The sequence below is a fragment of the Heterocephalus glaber genome, unplaced genomic scaffold, assembly GCF_053883595.1.
Source record: "Heterocephalus glaber isolate CG9 unplaced genomic scaffold, H.glaber_assembly_v1.0 deba00000676, whole genome shotgun sequence".
In the NCBI taxonomy this organism is placed as follows: domain Eukaryota; kingdom Metazoa; phylum Chordata; class Mammalia; order Rodentia; family Bathyergidae; genus Heterocephalus; species Heterocephalus glaber.
In genome coordinates this window covers 15760778-15786761 of record NW_028258156.1, presented here as the reverse complement: position 1 = coordinate 15786761, position 25984 = coordinate 15760778, and the positions used below count along the sequence as shown (strand labels likewise).

General features: G+C 34.2%; 1 long non-coding RNA gene across 3 annotated transcripts in view; it reads left to right on the top strand.

The window, feature by feature from the left end:
* The window catches only part of LOC110348128 (uncharacterized), a 1027816-nt gene extending 1007155 nt beyond the window's left edge, over positions 1 to 20661 (top strand). For all 3 annotated transcript variants that reach the window (XR_015449384.1, XR_002393120.2, XR_015449383.1), the window contains 2 exons: positions 8065 to 8145; positions 20026 to 20661. This is a non-coding gene — a long non-coding RNA (uncharacterized LOC110348128). The remainder of the gene's footprint in view (positions 1 to 8064; positions 8146 to 20025) is intronic.
* Positions 20662 to 25984: the final 5323 nt, after the last annotated feature.

The window sequence follows — 25984 nt, the reverse complement described above, 5'->3', positions numbered from 1 at the left end:
TTTTTTCATAAAACATGTCTTTATCATGCGGTGCTGTTTGGTAGCATTGTACATGTCGTACTTCTTCCAAGCTTGGAGTCAATACTCTCCATTGCTCTACCAAGTAAGTTTATATGATGATATTCTGAATCTTTGATTATTATCTCAGAAATGCTGATAGCATTTTCACAGGACTAGATTTCATTCTGTGGGGGGGATAGTTTTTTTATTCATCCATATGAAACAGCTCAGCATCCATAACGATTCAGTCACATCTTCAGGTTCCTCTTCTAATGTTAATTCTATTGCCATTCCCACCTCATTTACAGCCTTGAGCACCTCAAATTATTCATGGGGGATGGAACCAACTTCTTCCAAATTCCTCTTTATGTTAATATTTTACCTTATCCTATGAATCACAAACGTTCTTAATCACATCCAGATTGGTGAATTCTTTCCAAAAAGTATTCAATTTCTTTGCTTGGATCCAGCAGAAGAATCATTATCTATAGTAGCTATAATGTTGAAAAACATATTTCTTAAGTAATAAAACTCAAAAGTTGGAAATAGGAAAAAAGGTCCAAAGACGAAGGAGTGAAGGAAGGGAAGGGGAAAGGAAAAGAGGGAAAGGAAAAACTATGAAAAAAGAAAAAAAAAGGAAATGAAATCTATGTAAATAGGGAAGGGTGGAGGGGGTGAAGGGCGCACAGGTAATGGGAAAAAAATAAGAACCAAGATACATCATATACAGGTACAAACACCCAATGATAAACGTAAACGAATTGTATACCTAAAATGTACCAATAAAATTAATTAAAAAAAAAAACTCTAAAGTTGAAATTGCTCCTTTATCAACATTCTGCAAAGTGGATGTGGTGTTAGCAGGCATGAAAACAACATTAATCTCATTGTTCAATTTTGTCAGATCTTTCAAGTGACCAGGTGCATTGGCAGTAAGCAGTAATACTTTGAAAGGAATCTTTTTCTCTGAACAAGTGGTTCTCAACAGTGGGCTTAAAGTAGATAGTAAACCCTGTTGTAAACAGATGTGGTGTCATCTAAACTTTATTCTTCCATTTATAGAACAGAGGGAGAATAGATCTGTTCTAAGTCCTAAAGGCCCTAGAATTTTTCAGTAAATGAACATTGGTTTCAACTTAATTTCCCTGGCTGTATTAACTCCTAACAAGTGAGTCACATAGTCCTTTAAAGCTTTAAAGCCAGGCATTGACTCCCTGCTAAGACTCCCTAAAAGACGAAGATGTCAACTTCTTCCAATGTAAGCTTGATTCATCTAGATGGGAAGGCTGCTGTTCAGTATTTGTTAACTTTTTTCTCAATTATCTTAATGAGTTCTGGGTAACTTGCTGCAGTTTCTACATCAACTCTTGCTGGTTCACCTTGCATATTTATGTTATGGACGGCTTCTTCCCATAAATCTCATGAACCAACCTCTGCCAGTTTCAGACTTCTGGAGCTTCTTTGCTTCTCTTAGCCTTCACAGTATTAAAGAAAGCTAGAGCCTTGGTCAGGATTAGGCTTTGGTCTTAAGAGAATGTTGTGGCTCATTTGTTCTATCCAGGCCACTGAAACGTTGTTCTCCACACCAGCCATAAAGCTGTTTCTCTTTCTTATCATTCTTGCCCTCATTGAAGTCACACTTTCCATCTCCTTCAAAAACTTTTGCTTTGCATCCACACTTGACTGCCTGGCAGGAGAGGCCCGAGTAAGCATCATTTCTAACTTTTGATTTGAAGTGAAAAGTCTGTGACTTTTCCTTTCACTTGAACACTTAGAGCCCATTGTAGAATTATTAATTGGCCTAATTGCAGTATTGTTGTGTCTCAGGCCAAAGGAAGGCCCCAGGAGAGGGAAAGAGGCAGAAGAATCTTGGAAGCTCGATACACAGAACATTTATTGATCAGGTTCACTATCTTCTGTGAGTGCAGTTGGTGATGTGCACCCCAAAACCGAAATTGTAACATTAAGATCACAGATCAAATAATAATGAAAAAGTTTTCAATATTGTGAGAATGACCAGAATGTGCACAGAAAGGCAAAGTGAGCACACGCTATTGGAAATTGGTGCTAATACACTTGTCACAAGCCCTCACTTTGTAAAACACAACCTCTGAAAAACACAATAAGCCAAGTTCAGAAAACTAATGTATGGCTTTATGTAGGAGTCTACTGCAAATAGTAGATATGCAAAAATGTTTTCAATTTTCATTTACTATCATCACCATCTAGGCTTTTGCAAGTAAGTGCCTCAGTGTTCTAAGACTGGATTGTTTTTTATAAAATCAATGCATGAATACTGCCTTGATATTGGAGTAATGATGTCAGAGTGATTTTTTCCCCCTATTTTGTGGATATCTAATGAAACAGATAGGAACTAACTTGAAGTGAGAGAGCTCAGAACCATTTTCGGTTAGTCACTTTTTAGACATTAGTTGACAATGTTAGAAATTTCCTGGTGTAAATACCATATTATTGAGTTTGAATTACTAAATCTAATATCTAGTTATTGAGGAAGCTGGAGTTGAATATTGCTTTCTTTGGGGCACCATTGATCCCTATAAAAAGAGACATACATGAGTCATACATAATGGTCAGCCAGTGCTTCATACAAAGCAGATGTGTAACCTTTGAAAACTCGGGCCTGCTGAAAAGAAAAGGCAATAAATGCCAAGAAATTTACTTACTGTTTTTTAAAATCTTCCAGTTTATACCATACCTAAAATTATTTCCATATTCTATTATTATTCCTCCATTCAAATTTCTTTTGTAATTTACATTAAATATTAACGTAATGTAATATTTCCATAAGTGAATTTATATTTGATATCTTACAATGAAATAAAAATAGGTTTCTATTATTAAATGTTACTTTTTTTAAAGCCCTTATTCCTCATAAAGATAACCAAAAATACTAAAAATTATATTACAGGATAGCATGTAAATCACTGAGAACAAGCTAGAACACATCTTCTGGATGAATTTTCTTTCTATTTTTTCTTTCAGCAATACCTAGTAATACACAAACAGTTCTGTATTAGATTATTTGTCAATGTTATTTTATGAAGAAATTTAATAAAATTTACTACTCTGCAATCCATTGAGCACTTCCTAACTTAATTGTCATATTCTGCATTTCCTGAGATTTACAATTAAAATCATGATGAGCCAGACATACAACTATTCTTTTTGTGGCAAGACAGGTTATTAGTGCTTTATCAAAATTACCTAGGATTTTCATTTATAAAATAAAAACTTTATTAAAAATTGATTTCACCCATGTATGAGTAACCTATATATGATATATTTTAAGATAAAATATTCCTTAAACACAATTTTCTCATACTAACCACCACACAAATAGATAGCTCAATTTACTATTTATGCCTATGCCAGATCCAGTTAATAAAAAAATAATAGCTCTGACATTTTATATTTTTCAAGGATGATCAAATAAGAAATGGTCTCCAGACAAGAGTAAACATTCATTGTGATTGAGGAACATATACTGTTGCTTAGATTATTGTCACTAGTCACTGATATTACTTCCTAAATCTTTAAGACTACATCATTGAATTAACATAATATTTTGTGCCCACTTTTAAAGCTAAGTGTAATTTACAGAGAGGACAGTACAAATCTGAAAAGATCACATTGCCAATATCATTGCTATTGTGTGTGATAACTATGTTGTTTACAAATAGAAAACAATATGGAAGCAAAAATCAAGGATTGATTTTTATTATATTCTTCTTAAGTTGTTTATCTTTAAAATGTTTTTGACAGTTTCCAACTGAATTCAAAAAATAAGCTATTCCTTACTAAACATAGATACAAAAGTCTATCCATCTACATGGTCATTCTCCTATTTGTTCTTTCAAATGTCTTCAGTGAATGCAATCATAATGGAAAAGGTAGGCAAGATAATGACCTTGGAAATTGTTGCATATAAGAAATGAATGAGAGAACCAACTTTGAGAAGTGTTTATTTATTCCTTCTACTATGCTTTCAACAATTACTAAGTTCTGAATATTGGGCTTGATGACAGGCTGATTAAGAAAATGGCAGCACTATTAACAGAGAAATCTGAGAAATGAAGACCAATTCCAGGTAACACAGGTAGCCTTCTAACTTTCATTTTGACCAGTGTCAGTCTTGCTTGGAGTTCTTGACTTGTTTAAATAGATCTGTATTTAACATATGAATAGTTCTTGTTTCTATAACAAATTTTATGGCTAGAAAAATTCAATTCTTTCAAAATCTGCATCCTAAATATAAAATGGAATTAATGCAGTCCACTTTACATGAGTGCTGATAATTGCTCAATGAATGAATGAATGCATAATAAGAAAATGAGAAAGGCTATACAGAATACCTTTTAGAATGTTTGATAAGAAAAGTGAAAACAGAAAGAACCATAAAGAAATACATACAAGTTATTATTTTTCTCAACAGGGAGAAACAGTCCTAATTTTATAAAAAATAAAATAAAGTAAAAAGCTATGAAAATGCTTCCTCTGACTATCTTTGGAAAATGGCCTTAGGAATGAGATACTATTAGATTCTAATTTTCTAGGCATCACAAAATACAGCTCTTGAACTTTATCACTTTCCTTTTCAACAAAAACAACAAAATAGGTATAGGCTAAGGTGAAAAAACTAAAATATACCCTAGTTTTCTTTACCACAGAAAGTAAAATTCTCTTCTTCAGAAGCTAGGCAAGAGCACAAAAGTTTTCCTTGATAAAATAGTTTATTATTCTGAAATAATCCTGTTCAGAGTTCACACTGAGTATCTTTTCATAAGAAATTATATAGCAGCACAATTAAAATGAAATACTAATTGTAACAAGAAAAGATGGAGGCTGCAGAATATAATTCAGCCTTAACAGATTTTCTAATGCCTTTTTTTTACACCAAAGGGGAGTAACCCTTCAGCCAATAAAGTAAATTTTCTGATCTCCAAATGGATCCTTTATCCTTATTCAGGCTGATATTGCAGTGGCATCATGAATTTCTCTGACAGCTTTGTGAATCAGCAGAGTATTTCAGAGGCGAACACTGACTGTTAAAAGCAAAGTTGTTATTTTTTTAAACAGTCTTTAAACTAGTAAGTGAAACATTTCATTTGGGGTCAAGGATGCATTTACTAGCAACAAGGAAGAGCAGAGGGGCTGAACCATTTGAGAAGGACTAGAATCATGCTCCCAAATCGGCCAAACCTCAAATGATACAGTTTTACAGGTCAAAACCTTTTGATTTTTTTTAGTACCCAGGTCCATAATTCTTATTTTCAAAGACCTCAAGCATTAATAGCTCATAAAATATCACCCTTTATTTCTAGAGAATCTTTGAAAAGCCATTAACTATTTTGTTCAGAATAAACTGAGTTCTAGAAAAAAACCCTGATTTTCTATTTAAATAACTTTTACAAAAGAAAATTAAGCCAATAAAAATGTGCTACCACGTTCCAACACTGTTGTAGGAGTACTGATGTAATAAGATACACTCATTTTCCTCACTCTGAATTATACTAGCGAAAGATGACACATATGACGATATGCAATGTTAAAGGCCAAGTCATGACATCTAAGATGGGGATACATCTCTCTTTCTTTGTTCTAGTGCATTTGTGAATATTTTTGAATGGCTTCATAGGGTGAAGTTGAAATTTATGTCTGATTTAGTCTTAAATATCTTAATGTAAACTTAGCTTTCAAATAAAACCCATTTTTACTTTGCACTTTTTATTGATGTAAGGGTATATTTGAGAGTTATGACTTCAAGCAATAGCTTTAAAATATTACAATAAATACAAAATGAGTTTGAGAGTATATCATATTTATGAAAATATGTAATTCTGATGGTTTGTCTTATTTGAGAACTCAAAAATATACATATATAAATAGAAGATAGAGAAATAGGATTCAAGAAGTTCAGATAGAAATCTGAGTTCTCTATTTTGCTGTTTCAAAAATATTTCAGTATATATTTTAACAAATACTAATTTTTCATTTATGCTACTAGCTTCTCTTAATTTATTGAAAAGAAAGTTTTGTGCTTTTATCTATTTGTTTCTTTTTTGTAAGAGAGTCTTTTTGTCCATGACTTGTACTCTGAGTACCATTTTAGTCATCCCTTTAAGACTGTGGAACACACTACCTCACAAGCGCAAGGACCCAAGTTCGATCCCCAGTACCAAAAAAAAAAAAAAAAAGACTATAGAACACATAAATATTGTTATTTTCTAATTTTATTGTGAAATTTTGTTTTATTTTTAATAAAATACGTAGTAGTGAAATTACTTTATATGTTCAGAAAATTGTTTCTTATGCAGAATAATTTTTGTATATGACCTGTAACTTCTTTATTTCCTTGGTTTACATCCATGTATATACTTCAATATTTATATCTGTAGTCTTGTGTCTATTCACTTGTCTGTGAGGAGTAGGGGTATACAGTGTGGACAATTTAAACCTCAAATTTTCTGTGCCCTGAAGCTCCATAGTCTTCAAGTCATCATTCTTTAGTTTCCTGTTAGTTGTCACCGATCTTTTAAAACTCTTGAAACTCTTTACACTGCAAAAAATTGTGTTAGGATAGTAGTTTCAATGTAATTTATTTCATTATTATATCTATATCTATATCATTATATACATATATTTTCAATTCATATTTTCCTCTTAAATAAGTTTAACCTCATCCCAAACACTAATAAATTCAAATCACAATTTGATATTATGTGTGTGACACTCTATTAAATAATAAAATTAATATATATTTACAGATATGTACACCATTTAAGTCAGGGATCATAAAGATCCAGATACTAAATAATTTATTTTTTGTTACATTCAGTCTCTGGCACAACTATATAACTCTGCTGTTGAAGTGTGACGATAGCCATATACAATAAGAAGATAAATGGGCATGGTTTTGTTCCAATAAAACTTTATTAATAAAAACAGCATGCTAGATATGGAGCATGGGCTATAAATTTCAGAGCTGTGATCTGCACATGTGGCATATCATCATTCTTTATGTATTAATATTTTAATATAATTCTTTATGTTGATAAATATCTGACCCTTTTCTCCTCCATGAGTAGCACTCATCCTCAGGTATGGTATGTGTCTGCTAAGATCTGCACAATAGTAAATAAATTGAAAAAAAAATCATGCTGGTATTTCTGCTTAGGAAAGGACAGATATGTCTGCTGATTGGCATCTGAAAATTCTCCACCAGTGTTCTTAGTATAGTTTGAAAAAAAAATGTGGTGTCACTGAAGAGATTTGGAAATGTAAGAATATATGTGTAATAAAACATTACATTTATTACATTCGTTAATAAAATGTATTGTTGGCTATGTATCAGGCTTCACTATTAAAACATAAATTCACTGAGGGGAAGGACCTTGAATATTGTTTTGTTTCCCATATGTTCTTGCATACAGTGATTTTTCACATTTATTGAATAAACGTTTAATGAATTGGGAAGGATTTAGAAAATAAAGAAAAAATCACAAGAAATATTTTAGTAAATAATGTTCACATTTATTTGCAGACGGTTTCTTGTTAAAAATACAAAGTTCAGTCATGATATTAGAGATGCATTACAAATATATGAAAAACAAGAGATTATGTGGATTAGAAAGCAAACTACAGTGGATTCTTACAAACTTGATCATTTCCCAAGGGCTAGTTGTAACTCAAGTTGGTTGTAAGTCAATACAGCTGAGATCTGAATATTTATCTGGGTATACACTATAGACAACAAGAGGCAGATGAATATTCCATTAACCTAACTCCAGTTGTTTGTATGTCAGGCTGGTCATAACTTGAGGGTCCATTGTATATGTATCACAGACTACATGTACCTAGAAAATAGTTAACTAAGATAATAATAACTGAAGACTTCTCCTGAATACTTAGGAATATTTGAATATGGAATAATAGGAATATTTGAAAATGAATAATGTTAAAGTTTTACTATTCTTTAATTCAGTTTTTAATATGGTATGTAATATTCTTATTTGATTAACTAACATCTTTTTCTTTTCCTTGCAGCAAGATTAAATTTAAGAGGCCATTTAAAGAAGCACAGCATTTGTCTACTGAACACTAAAGTATCACTCAGGAAGATATTAAGTAAGTGAAAGTTATGAAAAATACTCTGGTGAATGTGTTCCATTAAAATTGCCTGTCATTTTCCCCAACGCATGCAGAGTTCTTACTATTCTCACCGAGCTTCTCTAGTTTGTTAGGCAACTAACATACCATTTGTATTGAACTCCCTATTTACTCAATATACCATATCAGTTTCAAATGGTTATGGGTAATCGTTTAAAAAAGGATATACTTTAAAAATAGCTTTGATAAATATTTACAAGACTGGCTCTAATGGATCTGACAGATACTTCCATTAATGGATATATGGAGGGGTTATCTCAGGAAAAAAGCTAGCACTAAAAATAAGATAAAGAGTTTATTGAAAAACACATTAGAACAGGATTCCCTCTACATTTTAATATCCAATTTGATGTTTAAAGAGTTGATCTTTTTTTAGTTCATGGTTATCAAACATTACTTGTACCAAGAAGCTAGGAAATAGTGTATCAGAAATAGTAATAATCTTTGTTACCTAGAAAGTACAGAAATGGCAAAAACGTGTAAAAACTAAATAACAAAATATAAATTCTAAAATTCCAAATGTATCAATGGATTGGATGATTTAGGGAAAGAGCAAAAAGAATTAAAAGAATAGCAGAAATTTGAAAAGATACTTCTTCAATGATGAAAATACAATAATTATTTACATAGTTTTTATAATTTATGTATTATAAAATATATGGATATACATAATCACTGTAACATTACAAGGTTGTTCAAAAAGTATCTTTTAAAAGTTATTATCTATCTATCTATTTATCTGTCTATATCTTCCTATTCATTTACTGAACAGTGCAATATATTCCTTTCTGGCTTATCTGTCCTTTTAAATTTTCCTGCACAGAGAATGTATTACTTTATAAAAACATTAATTATATTTCAATAATATAACATTTAAAGGTTTGCAGACCACTTTTTTTAAACCATTAATTAATCAAAACCTCAACTAGTCAATACATGACAAAAATGTTAGTGAAGCATAAAATTTCTACATTCTTATTTTTATCATAAATGATGTATGTTTATTAGAGTTGCACCTCTAGAAGTTATACGCTTATTGATAATGCAGTTTGCTTTTAAAAGTCAATCCATTCATGGCAGATAACAAGACATCTGGTGGCAGCTAGTGTCTGAGAGTATTGTTAGGCAGATGGTGAACAATAGTAAAGTTTTACAAAAGATCTTCATTGAAAAGCACAAGTAGGTAGCAATTTAAGAATCAGGCAGTTTCATTTGAACCAGGGATTTACATGGGCAAAATCCTCTTACAAGATTTCAGCTATTCTTCTGAAAGCATAAAGTGAAAGCATAAACTTGTCTCAAGGGGGTTGCACTGATATTTATTTAAAAGTTGCATGTACAAAAGCTCCTATGTCAAAACTTTAAATATCTTTGATAACAAATTTGTCAGAAGACATCTGCACTTTAAGCTTAACCCTTTAACTAGAGAAATATATGTTGTACTGGGGTAGCTTCTGGTTAGCTCCAGACCTTTGCCAGGACTCTGCCATTAGCTGAGTGTCCTTGGGTAAGTCACCCCATCTGAGTCTCTATTTTCTCGTGGGTAAAGAGAAACATTTAAATTACAAAATTCGCCAATTTGATAAATCTTAAACGAGTGTGTCACTGAAAAAAAGGTTCTTCTACCAATTTAAAAGTATGTGAAGTGGTCAGTCCGCTGCAGACAGGCAGGTCTGCGCACGCCCTACCAAGGTCCTGAGTCCCACGGAAGACGCCAAATCAGCCCGCTCCCTGAATACAATCCACTGGACCCCCCCACACCCTGCTCCTCTGTGTGGCCACCTGGTTCCACACTACAAAGATGCAGAGGACACTGGACCACAAGACCAAGGTACTGAGTCCCGCTGCTCCTGGCCCAGACGTAGGGACTTCTGGGCCATGGTCCCACTGCTCCTGGTCCAGAGGAAGGGGCTTCCTGGCCACCATCCCTCCTGCTGCACTCAGCCCAGAGGAAAGGGCTTTTGGGCCACTTTCTGTCCCGCTGCTCCTGGCCCAGAGGAAGGGGCTTCCGGGCCACCACCCCTCCCACCACTCCTGGGCCAGAGGTAGGGGCTTCTGAGCCACCATCCCACTGCTCCTGGACCAGGGGAAGGGGCTTCCCGGCCACCATCCCTCCCGCTACTCCCAGCCCACAGGAAAGGGCTTTTGGGCCACCATCCCTACCGCTGCTCCTGACCCCTGTACCACCTCTCCCAGCTCAGAGGAGGTAATCCATGCAGGCACCAACAGCCCCCTGCCCCTGCAGTCAAAATGAGAAAACACATAAATAAGTCTCAAAACCAGACTCCCAGATCACCTACAGCAACCCCAAAGGGAAATGAGATGGAACACTCTGATACTCAACAACCTGGACCCACTGAACTGGTAACAAAAGGGGATCTGGAAAAAATGAAATCAGAAATAATTTCTCAGATAACAGGAGAAATTGTGCCCCTAGTGCAAGACATGAGTAATAAATCTAGAGAGGAGCTCAGGAACATGATGGAATCCCAACATAGGAAACAAATGGAATCCATAAAACAGATGCAAATAGATTTCCAGGACATGAAAAATGCCATTGAAAGTCTGCACAGCAGAAGGAGCCAATGTGAGGACAGAATTTCAGGTATAGAAGATAAGATTGCAATTAGTGACCAGGAAAAGAAAAATTGCTTCAAAATTATAAGGGAACATGAGAAATCAATCCAGTAGCTGCAAGATGATGCAAAGAAGAATAACATAAGACTAATTGGAGTCAATGAAGAAACAGGAGAGAGTGCAGATGACATAAAAGATCTCTTAACAGAAATAATGGCAGAAAACTTCCCAAACAGGGAAAAGAGCTTGACATACAGATAAGTGAGGCATATAGGACTCCAAATAGCCTTGATCAAAAAAAATCTACACATAGGCATATAATTCTTAAGATTCCAGAAACTCAACAGAAGAACAAAGTTCTACAAGCAGTTAGAGAAAAGAAACAAGTCACATACAAAGGAAAGCCCATCAGAATCACAGCAGACTTCTCAACACAAACCATGAAGGCAAGAAAAGCTTGGAGTGACATATTAGAAGCCCTAAAAGAAAACAGCCTTGGTACCAAGGATTGAACTCGGGACCTTGCGCTTGCGAGGCAGGCAGTGGAATTGCTGAGCTAAATCCCTGGCCCCGAATATTAGAATTTATAGCAAAATAAGACACTTTCATGACAAAGAGCACCTTAGGAACTTCATGAATACCAAACCAGCACTCCAAAGACTTTTACACAATATCCTAGGAACAGACATTGAGGATCACAACCCCAGGAAGCAAAGCAGAATGAACCCATCTGGCATGACAAGAAATTAAATGTAAAGGGGGAGAACCCAACAAAAAGAAAAAGTCATGGCAATGACAAGTCAATACGTTTCAGTTATACCATCAATGTTCATGGTCTCAATTCACCAATCAAAAGAATTAGACTGGCAGAATGGGTCAAGAAGCAAAATCCAACAATATGCTGCATACAAGAAACACAATTCAAAAGGAAACTCATAGACTGAAAGTTAAAGGGTGGAAAACAATACTCCATGTGACAGGAACCCAAAAAAAAGCAGGAGTAGCTATCCTCTTTGCAGAGCAAGTAGATTTCAAACCAACACTGATAAGAGAGATGAAGAAGGACACTACATCCTTGTAAAGGGAAGAATCCAAGAGGAAGAGATGACAATCATAAATATCTCTGCACCAAACACTAGTGCACCCAACTGTATAAAACAAATATTAACGGACATGAAAAGTCATATATGCACTAATACAATTGTAGTGGGGGACCTCAACACCCCACTGTCACAAACAGATAGATCAACTAGACACAAAATAAGTAATGAAATACTAGAACTCAATCGAACTCTTGAACAAATGAACTTAACAGATGTTTACAGAGTCTTGCACCCCACAAAATCAGAATACACATTCTTCTCAGCTGCACATGGGTCATTCTCCAAAATAGACCACATACTCACACATAGAACATGTTTAAGTAAGTACAAAGGAATTGAAGTTATCCCCTGTATATTATCAGACCACAGTGAGATGAAATTGGAGATCCATAACAAAAGAAACTTGAAAAATTTCATAAACATGTGGAAATTGAACAACACACTTCTGAATAACCAATGGGTCACAGAGGAAATTAAAGAAGAAATCAGACAGTTCCTTCAATTAAATGACAATGACAATACAACATATCAGAATCTATGGGACACAATGAAAGCAGTCTTATGAGGGAAATACATAGCGGTGAATATGGATATTTGGAAAACAGAATGAGCCCAATTAAACAACCTGATGTTGCACCTGAAGCGTCTAGAAAAAGAAGAACAGGACAACCCCAGAGCTCATACAAGGGAGGGAATTATAAAGATCAGAGGAGAAATCAATGCAATGGAGACTAAGAGAACAATACAAAAAATCAATGAAGCCAAGAGTTGGTTCTTTGAAAGAATCAACAAAATTGATAAACCCTTAGCCAACCTTGTCAGAAATAGGAAAGAAAAAGCCCAAATGCATGCAATTAGGAATGAAAAGGGTGAAATGACAACTGACCCAGCAGAAATCCAGAGGATCATCAATACCTACTTCCAGAACCTATACACCAATAAGATGGACAACACAGAAGAAATGGACAGATTCCTAGATACATATGAATTACCAAAGTTGAACGAAGAAGACCTAAAAATTTTGAACAACCCAATATCAACCAATGAAATTGAAAATTTAATTAAAAACTTATCAACTAAGAAAAGCCTGGGCCCTGATGGCTTCACTGCTGAATTCTACAAGACATTTAGAGAGGAACTGCTGCCACTACTGTTTGAACTCTTCAATGAAATCGAAAGGGAAGCAATACTCCCAAGTTCATCCCTGGAAGCAAGCATCACCTTGATCCCCAAAGCAGAGAAAGGCCCAACCAAAAAGGAGAACTATAGGCCAATCTCACTAATGAACATAGATGCAAAAATCCTTAATAAGATACTGGCAAACAGAATGCAGAAGATCATCAGGAAGATCATACACCCTGATGAAGTGGGATTCATCCCAGGGATGCAGGGATGGTTCAATTTATGCAAATCAGTGTAATACACTATATCAATAGAGCCAAGGACAAAAACCGTATGATTATCTTCATAGATGCAGAAAAAGCATTTGACAAAATCCAACATGCATTTATGATAAAAACCCTACAAAAAATTGGAATAGATGGTCTCTACCTCAAACAGATAGAAGTCATCTATAAAAAACCAACAGCCAATATCATACTAAATGGTCAAAAACTGAAACCCTTCACACTAAAATCAGGAACAAGACAAGGATGTCCACTATCACCACTCTTACTCAATATAGTTCTGGAAACACTAGCCATGGAAATTAGACAAGAGAAAGAAATAAAAGGAATAAAGATAGGAAATGAAGAAGTCAAATTGTCATTATTTGCAGATGACATGATACTCTATATAGAAGACCCCAAGAACTCCACCAAAAGTCTTCTAGCCTTAATAATCAGATTCAGTCAAGTAGCTGGTTACAAGGTCAACACACAAAAATCAATAGCTTTCCTCTACACAAATGACAGACTCACTGAGAGAGAAATAGAGCAAATAATTCCTTTCACAATAGCATCCAAAAAACTGAAATACCTAGGAATCAACCTAACAAAAGAAATCAAAGACCTCTTCTCTGAAAACTATAGCACTCTGAAAAGAGAGATTGAAGATGATATCAGAAAATGGACAGGCATCCCCTGCTCCTGGGTAGGAAGGATTAATATAGTGAAAATGGCCATACTTCCAAAACTGCGATATAGATTTGATGCAATTCCAATTGAGATCCCAGCAGCATACTTCATGGACCTTGAGAAAACAATCCAAAAATTCATTTGGAATAAGAAGAGACCCAGAATAGCAAAAGCAATTCTAGGTAACAGAGACATGGCAGGGGGTATCCCAGTCCCCAACCTGCAACTCTACTACAAAGCTACTGTGATAAAAACAGCATGGTATTGGCAAAGAAACAGACCTGAGGACCAGTGGAACAGATTAGAAGATGCAGAAGCAATGCCAGACACACTGGGCCATCTCATCTTTGACAAAGGAGCCAAACACCCTCACTGGAGGAAAGACAGCCTCTTTATTAAATGGTGCTGGAAAAATTGGGCTTCAACTTGCCAAAGATTAAAACTAGACCTATATCTCTCACCATGCACTAAACTAAAATCAAAATGGATTAAAGATCTAAATATTAAAATAGAAACTCTGAACCAGTTGGAACAGAGGTTAGGTAGAACCCTTGAAGACATCGGTGTAGGAAACGATTTTATGAACAAAACCTCAGTTGCCCGTGAACTAGCACAAACAATCAACAAGTGGGATCTCTTCTTATTAAAAGGCTTCTGCACAGCAAGAGAAACCACCAGCAAGGTGAAGAGACAACCCACAATGTGGGAAAAAATTATTCACCTGCTCTTCCTCAGACAAAGGTCTACTATCTCAAATCTATAAAGAACTTACAAAGATCAGACCTCCCAAATTTAAAGAGCCAATCCAAAATTGGGCATCTAAAATGAACAGACATTTCTCAGACAAAGAAGTAGAAATAGCAAATAAATACATGAAAAAATGTTCAACATCATTGGTCATTCAAGAGATGCAAATGAAAGCAACGCTGAGATTTCACCTCACCCCAGAAAGAATGGCTGATATCAAGAAATCAACCATTAACAAATGCTGGCAGGGCTGTGGGGAAAGAGGAATCCTGCCCTATAGCTTGTGGGAGTGTAGACTGGTGCAACCACTGTGGAAATCAGTATGGAGATACCTCAAAGAACTAGGACTGGAAGTCCCATTTGACCCAGCTATTTCCCTGCTGGGGATCTTCCCCAAAGAATTAAAAGAATCATACCACAGTGATATATGTGTGTCCATGTTCATAGCAGCACAGTTTGTAATAGCTAAAACTTGGAAACAGCCAAAATACCCATCAACTGGAGACTGGATCAAGAAAATGTGGTGTTTTTATAAAATGGAGTACTACTCAGCCATAAAAAATGAGAAATTAGAGACATTTATAGCTAAGTGGATGCATATTCAGGTGATACTCTTAAGTGAAATAAATAGGACACACATGTATAAATACCAAATAGTTTCTCTGGTGTGAGAAACTGAAAGTGTAAATACAGACTAAATGTATAATAGGTAATGTGAAATAGGAAGAAAGGGGGCAAAGGGTAAGGAAGTGGGAGGGCTAAGGGAAAGGAAAGAAGGGAATGGGATTAATATAAGAAAATGGAAAAATAGGAACAAAATCTTTGTAAATAGGGAGGAATGGAGGGGTTGAAGGGAGGGCTGGGCAAGGGTGAAAAATAAGAACCAAGAGAGACTATGTAAAGGTGCAAATTTCCAATGATGAATGTCATTATATTGTATACCTAAAATGTACCAATGATTAGAATGAATAATCGATAATGTAAAGTAGGAAGAAAAGGTCCAAAGGGGTAGGGGTAGTGGGAGGAGCAGGGGAAAGGAAAAATGCTGAGAAATGGAAAAAATGGAAATAAAGTCTTTGTTAATAGGGAAGGGTGGAGGGGGTGAAGGGAGGGCTAGGAATGGGAAAAAAATAAGAACCAAGACGCATTATGTGAAGGTACAATTCCCAATCAGAAATGTAATTGTGTTGTATACCTAAAATGTACCAATAAAAGAATTTAATTAAAAATACGTGAAGTTATTCTAAAAACCTCAGAAACCATTTTCTAATTTTTGGAAATTTAAATGTATAATGCAGGTGGTGTTTTCCAGAATACATGTTAACTAGAATAAGAAGGAAAGCATTGTTCTTGAATAATTGTCAAATAATTTCTTCTAACGTTCAACCTTCATGCTTATAGAAGAACATCCAACTGTAATACGACATTTACTCAGAGGAGCCAATAGTGAGCGCACAATTCAAACTTTCTGACTTATCTTGTGTCATTCTTTTCTCTAACCCTGCAGACTGCATTGGGGAGGACAAATAGAACAAGAATTTCAAAAGCAAAATTATAAATTTTTATATCACGGAACAGTCTATGCTAAATATGTGACAAGTACTATTTATAACTTTACCAAAGCTAAAATCTGGTAAAATATATCAAAGAACTTTTTTCATAAAGTTTTTGACTTAGAAAAAGTTAGAACTCACAATTTAAGAATTTAACAAGAACAGTTTTGTATATTTTAAGGTGGTTTAATCACTAGATGGTTTTTGCTTATGTAGCCAATCAAGTCCTCTACTAAAAAATTTACCAACATTGTTAGTGAACATAGATCACAAAAGACTTTTTTTTCAAAATTTCTGTTTTCTCATTATATAGTACATATTCATTGTCAGGAGAGGAAAATAAATGTATAAGGTAGAAAAATGTCATTTATTTATCCTATTATTATTTTTGCAAATATTTTCTTATTCTTCCTTCTATAGAAATATATTTAAATAGTAAACATTCATAAATAAAGTATATGTATACATTACTAAATAAAAACATATTTTACACATCATTTTAGTATTCTGTCTTTTTATATATGTATTTTCTATCATATGTAATAGCACTTAGTTATATATTTCAATAACCATTATACCTCCTCTACCTTAAGATTGAGATTCATTAAGATTCATTGTATAAGAGGCACCATACTTACATATTTTTTCTCATTCATTTATATGAAGTCTCTTTTTATTTGAGGAATCTAAGGACTAGAGGGTTAAATTAACTTGCTGAAACTCGAAGTCATTAGATTATGTATTTTGTAATTTAAACCAATGCTTATCTTCAAAGCTTACATTCTAAAGCTATCTCCATATTGCCTCAATGTTTGTAAAGGATCCATACTTGTCCAAAATATAAATCTAAAAATTTAATTAATTTCCAGTTTTGAAGATTTAGTTTGTCATTCTATTTCTATTATTTTAGGATGTTTTTATGAACATTTTATTCACAAATTATTATGCTGATCTCTGATATTTCTTTGGAATGCATTTCAACACTATGCATACATTTTATAGTTATATATAATTTTCCAGCAATTTGCATTTCCATCAATGATTTTATATTTCAGAATTCTGAATAATGTACTCTCTTACCTGAAAATTTGAAGTTAGTTATCAATTATTTGTCAGTAATTTTTACAAACTTGCATTAATTTTAATATTAACACAATTTTTAAATTTTACACAGATAGAATCATGCATTTATACTCATAAATCAGTAGAAAAAATTTAGCCACTGTACTTGAACATGCCATTTTCTGGGAGAAATTTCTTTTTAGCCTTTGGCATGGATGAATCAACATATTCTCTATTGAAGCATAATTATAGACCATTTGATAGGTATTTATGTGTGTTCGCCACTTTATGTATGTATGTTTCTGTGTTTACATACATGGACCTGGTTTGATTAAAAGTTTTTGCCCTGGAATAGCTTTCCAGAAGACCCAAACCAACACACAAAGATTGAAGGATCAATGTATTCATGGAATTAACTAAATAAATATGACTACTATTAATATCCAAGACTTAATTTAAGAAAAATTTCAAGTTTCTTTCTTGCACAGAACATACATAGTTTCAGTACTAGATGTTTTTATAGATCACCTGTTAAGTCTTTATTTGAATTACATGTCCAAAACTTCTTTGCCAATAATTTTCATATTAAACTATTTAAGATTCTAAGTTAATCTGAAATTTCAATTCTCCAATATGAAGGATCTAATAAATATTATTTCTTGTTTAGAAACATTAAAACATGTAATTGTTTGTATTCATGGGAAAATAAATGTAGAGCTGCCAAAGAAAATTTTTGACAAAATAGTTTTTAAGTTTAGAGAGTGATTCTTTCCATTCTTTAGGTAGTCACCTTGATTTGTTTCATTTTTTTCCAATCATCACTGAATGAGGAGGTTCTGGCAAATTGCAATAAATTTGATTCAAACACAATTTACTTTGCATGATTCTAAGTATAACAGAGGCATTGCATTAGACTTTAAGAGATGGAATATGCATTTAGTATACCAATAACTACTTATAATGATTGCAAATATATTATACACAGCTCTCTCGGTATACCCGTTTACATCCATTGTGTAAATACTTCTGTCACAGACTGCGTGTTCTACACAGTTTTGGGAGATGTTCACATACAGGAGCCAACTTTACCGCATCAGCAATGCTAGTAAAACTACTGACCAGTTACAAATATAGTTGGAGGTATTTAGAATTTTTAAACCAAAATCCCTAAAGTTAACAGTTGCTTATACAAAGAATATTAGACACCAGGTCTATTATGTTATATATTTTATGGGACTTATATCTTCACACAAATCAAATATGTGAGATTATGCTAGGGTGTAATTTGTGTATAGGCAGCAGAATATTTTCTCTCTTACTTTGTCCCCATTCCTTTCCACTAGGCCCATCTTGGTTGTAACTTCAGATGTATTTTACATTAAAAAATTTCCAATTTCCATTTAATTTGTCTACTTTTATTTTGATGTTGTAATTTTTATTAAAAGAATTTATAATGCTATAAATGTGGTTTGTAATATCATATTTCTTAAAGTCATTTTGTTCTCACTTAGAACATTGAATTCTGATCAAGTGATAGGTAATATTATCATATTTACATATCTAAGGAATCAATGTTAATTGTCATAAAAAGACAACTCTAGTCTAAATTAATAATTGATCTAGTAATTGTAGAAATAGGAAATCATTTTATTTAATTATATCCTTTCAAGAGAGTTGATGTGAAAATATCAAAAAATGTGCCTTATACTTCAGGAAATTATAAGATACATTAAACTTTAACATGGATTTGCTAACTGAGGGTGGTAAACCAGAGAGGGTACTTTTAGTGTGAAACTTTTAAATAAAATACTTCATTCTATTTTCTGAGATACCCCTCCAATCTATAGAAATAGATTAATTTAATCCCATACTTCTTTTTATTTTCTTTTGAACAAAGAATCTGACATTACTAATTCACTCCAGTGGAAGACTGATTGCCTATGTGAAACATTTCTATGTTTGCCAAATAAAGAGATTACTGTTAAAACAATCTTCTAAAATCCTTTGTTTCTCAAGACCCTACAATGTGTTTCTGCATATTTACGCGAGTTTGATTACATTCCTAGGATAATTTCACTTGGCTACCTGAAAAGTTACTAAAACATTGTGAAATTATTATTCAAGGTGCAATACATATCAAGTTCTACATGGAACTGTTTTTTTCTTGAAAAAAAAAAAGACTCTACAGTATCCAACATTCCATAATCATTGATACTATGATATTTAATTTATTCCTTTCAAATATATGTGAATTCAGACTTAAGTTTAGAAAGCTGTGTTCCTAAATTCAAAGTGTGAAGTTTGGGACCACCAAAATAAGTTCAAATAGGGAAAGCATTGAATGTCTATCTCCTTACAAACATACATGAAGTTATATTGATCATAATAAATATTTTCCCTATTATTTTTTCAAAAATTATACTGTGTCTTAATACATACAGTCATAGAGAGAGACTAAGATAGAACATATTGAATATGTATTTGAAGAATATGGACACAACAGACAAATTTGAATAATTGTGGCTGAAGTATCACTGTTGCGGACTAAACAAACACTTTTAATTACTCTTTCCATCAACATGTAGAATTTATTTCCCTTTCCTGTTGAATCTGGGCTTGTCCAGTGATAGCTAAAGAAATAGGATGTGGTAGAAATGACAGCATGCCTGTCACAGACAAGCTTTTCAAAAATACTCATAGTATCTATTTTCTTCCCTTTAGAATTTTTCACTCTTGGAACATTCCTTGGATCTCTGCTGCTGTGCTGTGAGAAAAACAAGCTACAAGTATAGGACACATGTTGAAGCTCCAATTGATAGCTGCAATTGAGCTCCTTGCCAATGACCAACATCCTACGTCAACCATGTGAAGTGGTCCTCTTCACTGTCCCAGCATAACTGAGCACACAGGTGATCAAGGCAGAGCCAATTCCACAGGAAGTAAGAGAGCATTGGTGTTAGCCCATTCAACACCAAGACTAGTGAGAAATTGCTGTTGTTTTAAGCCACTAAATCTTGGAGGGGTTTGTTAAGAAAGTAACTGAAAAAGTGTCTTCCGTGAATAAGGGTCAAGGAACCATAGGAATAGATGAGTGTAGGGGGCCCTGCCCCCCCGCTGGAACTCTTGAGTGCCTTCTACGGACATGCCCGGGCTTGCTGCAAATCTACCCGGCAACAAGGAAGTAGCCCCAGTACACTCCTCTTGCTCCTCCCCTCTCGCCCTACGGTATATATGTTGTAACAGCTTCCGCAATAAACGAGACTTGATCAGAAACCTGTCTTGTCTCCATCTCTCGTGTCCCCTGTCCCCTCTCATCCTCGCTCCCCCTCTAGGGTCTCCGTTGACTTACCCGCGGGCCAGGACAGATGAGATTTAATAGATTTATATGTGAAATGAAAGAAAAGAGGCTTAGAAGAGAATTCATGGGATTTTAAATTCCTTGACAGAAAATAAACAGGGTTTGTGGAATATGTTTAAAATATAAAAGAAAATCCAAGAGATTACCTTGACCTGCAGAGCAATGGACAGGATGAGAGGCCAGAGTTGAGTGCTAATGAGAGATCAAATAAGATATACTTGATAATTTTTTATTACTTTTAATGACCTAAAAGTTAAAAATGGCCTTAGCAAAAGTAGATTTTCAAACAATCAAAGAAGTTCAGACTGGAGTTAGAGGTAGTTGGAGAATGAAAGGTGATGAATAGAGAGAGTATATATTCCTTAAAGAACAAGGAATGTTGATATAAGATCTCTCTCTCTCTTTCTCTCCCTCCCTCCCTCCTCCTTCCCTCTTTCCTTGTCTCTGTATGAAACAGAGATAGAAATGGTAAAAGATTTAAATTATCAGTAAACAATGGTGAGAAGGAAATGAAAGAAATATAAAGTCATAGTAGGAGAAAAATAAGAATAATAATTTCCAGAAAATTATTTTTCTTTCCAGAAAAGTTGTAAAACCACAGATATTTATTTAGGCATTATCTACATATGCTGTCCAAACACACAATTACATCAGAACAATATTTGTTATATAGCAGACTTTGTAATAACTTAGCTATATCATGGATCACAGCCAAATTATTCACTGAACTATCAAAATGCCCTAGTTAAAATTCTTGTTATAGAATTCATAGAGGACATTTAAGATTTTTGGAGCTCAAAATTGTATATCTTTCATAATTATAGGCAGTTTCTTCCTGCTAGGATAGACAGTAAAATCTACCTTTTGTGTAGATCCTTGCTTTTTGGAAAATAATACTTGAGTAATGTTCATAAGTATGAAAAGTAATCTACTTACTGATATGAAAAAGTATAGAATATTTTTGCTTGGCAAGCTTCTGAGAACTATGCAAGATTGTGTGTAAAGTTCATGCTCTTCCCAAAAGTGTATCTATTTGACAATGAATTTATACACATGCAGAAGAGCCTGCTAGGAACAGAATGGCCTGTACACTGGTTCTTTCTTTGAATGAATTGTTTCATTCAAGTACGATCAAGATGGAGCAAAGAAAAATAGCATGAAGCTGAGGGTGGGGTTCTACAGTGACTTGGGATTAACCCGAAGATGAGACAGAGAAGATATGTTCCTGTGTACATCATGTACCTGATCGAAGAAGCCCTCCTTATCCACCTACCCTTGTACTGTGGAGTGTGACCAGGGGAAAAAACCAGAAAGGTCTGCATGGAGCAAACCATGTTACATTAAGATGAGTTTTCCTAGAAAAATCCTGAGCAGAAAAGAATCCATCCTCTCTTGTTCCTGGAGATTTCTTGCAATGTGAGAAAATGGAGTTTGATAGAACTTGAGCAGATTAGACTCCTGGCCACCAATTTTCCTATACCTCTCCATTATGGTTTAGATCTAAAAAAAATTCCTGCAAAGGATCCTGTGGGGCATCTGAGTGGTACAGAAACCTTTAGGAGATGTAGCCTGAAGGAAGGAAGTCAGGTCACCATCTGGTGTGACCTTGAAAGAAATTATTGGGGTCTGGGCCCTTTCTTTCTCTCTCATTCTTCTTCTTCCCAGCTGTCATGAGGTGAACTGATCTCAAAGGGGCCAAATATCATGTACTGAAACCTCTGAAACCATATGCCAAAATAAACTTTCCTCATTTAATTTCCCCATGTATTTTGTCACAGTGGCAGAAAGTTGATTAATATATACCCTCCCCTGTTTGGATTACCTAGTTCCCACTCTTAATTGTGCTGTTTTCTCCACTATTTAATTTAGGGTTTTTTTAGGAAATAAATTAACCAGAGAATTTTCATCCTATTCTCTTCTGACTTACAGAACTTGGAACTTTCAATTTTCAGGAAATCATAAAAATTAGGTTAAGTAGAAATTATAAAACCAGTTTAAAACAACATATAAGATGATTTATTGCTGAGATTATTTTATGAGACAAAAACATGACAGGATTTTTTTTCAAAATGCATAAGCAACATTTGCTCAATTCCTCCTGCTACAGCTGAAAAAATGTAAGCAAATGGGAACATGGACAAAATGTGTAGTTCTTTTAAGTAATCAAACATCCATTCATTGATTCCTAGCCCAAGCAGAGCAAATCAGGAAGTTTTCATAAGCTCAAGGAGTTTCCCAGATATGTCTTTGTGCTGGCTTAACTTCTACCAATTACCACACTTCCTAAGCACCTTCAATATTTTGACAATAATTGCAAGTGCTGTCAAAGTTAAAATAAGTGCTTTAAAAATACGTTCTGGAGAGTAAGACTTGAACACTATTCACGAAGTGCTAAAAGATTTTAGTTCTATGTCCTAATTATTAATGAGGATAAAGACACAGAAATAAGAATACATTTGCAATACCAATTGTGCTGTCTGGTTGACCTAGCTCCAATTCACCAATACGGAGAAGAATTTTCAAAATGTTAGCTAAATCCTCTTGTATTAAAATGATGTAATAACAAGGAGAGAGAAAATGTTAATTTCTCTGACACGATCAACACATATAGCTTATGTGTATTGAAATACCACACTCTATCCCATAACTACATGTAATTATTATGTGTTAATAAAAGTTTTAATGTTGAGATGGAAAGATAACTTTCCTGATTTGATCAATATACATTGTATACTTGTATTAAATTATCACATTGTGCCATGAGAATTTGCACAAAATTAAAATAAATAAAACTTATAGGCCCTATACAAAAATAAATAAATAAATAAATACAATGAAGTCAAGTCATTTTCTAAATTGTTGAAGATGTACCATTAGAGCAATGATTCTCACCTGCTAGGGATTTTTCTCCCTGGGAGACATTTGGCAATATCTGAAGGGATTTTCTGTGACGATTTGTGGTGGTGGTGGTGGTGGAGGGCTGTGGCTGGCATGTATTGGCTAGAGACCAAGCATGTTGTTAGACATCTTTCAGTACACAGGCCAGTACTCTGCAACAAGGAATTATTTGTCCCAAATATCGCTGGTGCCACATTTGAGAAATCTTGAGTTGGTGTCATCACAAAGTTCAAATTCTTTCTTTTATTTATAAAGTTCCCTCTGCTATGAAATATTAAAATAGCATCGGCAAGTAGGAGGACGTTTATCTTCCAATCCAGTATGATATTCAGGGCATGGACTAGAGAAATGCTAAGGCTATACGTGAAAACAATGGTATGCTATTTAAACTATAAGCATAAAAGGGTTTGTCTGAGGCGCTGAAATCTTTGTACTATTTGATCATTTAGATGAACTGAAATTTAAGATTGCTTTAAAATATGGGTTAACTGCAATATTGTGAGTTCACAACAAACTTTCTAGCATGTTTTAAGCGTTTACTTTCCTCATGAAAAAATCAAATAAGATCCTGAGGACCTTAGCAACAAACTCAGGACCTTGCGCTTCCAAAGCAGGAAGTGGCACCACTGAGCTAAATCCCTGGCCCAATGCTCTTTTAACTAACATAAGTTCAACTGATTAGGAAGCTAAATTACATCTACAAAATCCCTTCTCCTTTGCCTTATAACAAAATTTCACCACTAGAGTAACACCTGCTTTGTTCACAAGTCTTACCTATACTGAAGGGCAGAAGTTTCAATACTGGAGGAGGAATCACAAGGCCATCTAAGGTCTCAAGCAGCTGTATTGGAAAATCTTAAGAAAACAACATACACAGGAGAGATCCCAAAGAGGAGAATAAAATGTTGTGAAAAAACGTTAGTAGACTCACAATGCGGCTATTTTGCAAAGGCCTAAACACGGCCAGTGTTCCTAAAGGAAAAATTACCATGTCACAACATTCTTCAAACTGTTTCAGCTACAAGACAAATCAGTTAGCTTTAGTTTTAGTAAGACCAATAGCAAAATAGAACACATTTCTATTCAAGTACCTATTGATGAAATTTTTAAACCAGGCCAATAATGACATAAGATATAATAAATATATTTTGACATGTGCACAAATTTCCTAAAATAAAGATAGATACTTCGGCCAATTATTAGAACATAACAGATAAGCCAGGCCTATACCTGAAAAAAAAAAAGTTTTTCTTAAAAAATAGAGAAACAGTATCTATTACATAAATAAAAGACTCAAAAAAAAATTGTCAGAGTTAATTTCTTGTGAATAGAGTCTACATTCCCAGTCATTTCCTCAAAAATTATCTTCACTAAAATGTTGCAAATTTTTATGACTGTGACCACCATTTAGTTTTTTGTTTTAAACTATCATGGCATTTAATTAATAATAAATCCTTCTAAAATAATGTTTAACTTTTATATATCTCAATTTAAGGGAAAGAAATAAAAGAGAAAAGTTAGGAGAATAGGATATTATTTTTACTATAATTAATTTTCATAATTTTTTAAAAATTCAGACTATAGAAAATAACAATAAACAAAGTCAGTTTCTTCCTTGGTTGTTGTGTAAAATTGTACATAGCATAGTTTTTAAGTGAAAGTAGAGTTCTCATTCCTGTATTTATAATGATGGCTTTTAGTCTATTGATTTAAAAACATAGTTTGCTTCTCTTTCAACAGGAATTATGAGATCACTGATAAAGCTTAAGCTCATATGTCTTGATAGAGCTCCATTCTTTGTACCAGTTATACACTGTATGTATCACATAGTTTTAATTATTTGTAGTTCAGAGGAAAGGGCTAGCTCGGTGATTTGTGAACTAATGGTAAAATCCCAGTCCACAAAACTAGCTGTACAATTAGAGTTTATTTCTGAATATTTATAGATCATTCCAGAATTAGGATAATAATGTGATGCTCAAATATAACAATGAAAAGCAAGAAGAGTTCCTTTTGGAAATGTAGAGCAACAGATACAAGTCTCACATCCCTCTGGACCAGGACATAAATCAGGTAAAAATATCGCATTTCATACTGAGGCAACCCTCTATTCGAAGGGAATGTGGCTTGCAGAGGCCCGAGAAACACAGCACAGTGTAGCCTGTAGAGTGTACAAATAGCCCTGTGAACAAGGTTAATCAAATGTGCAGTGTGACTCAGGAGAAAATGCCTGCGATGGCTGACCAATTCGATTCATATCTCCTCATGGAGATCCATAATGTCTCAATTCTTAATTATCTAGTCTTTTGTGCTTTAGAAAAATGGCCAATAAAATGTCAGCCAAGAAACACACTGTTCATCCCTTTCAGGTTTATTTTAAACCTATTGCACTTAGGCTAGAGCTAAATCAATTTTTCATGAATA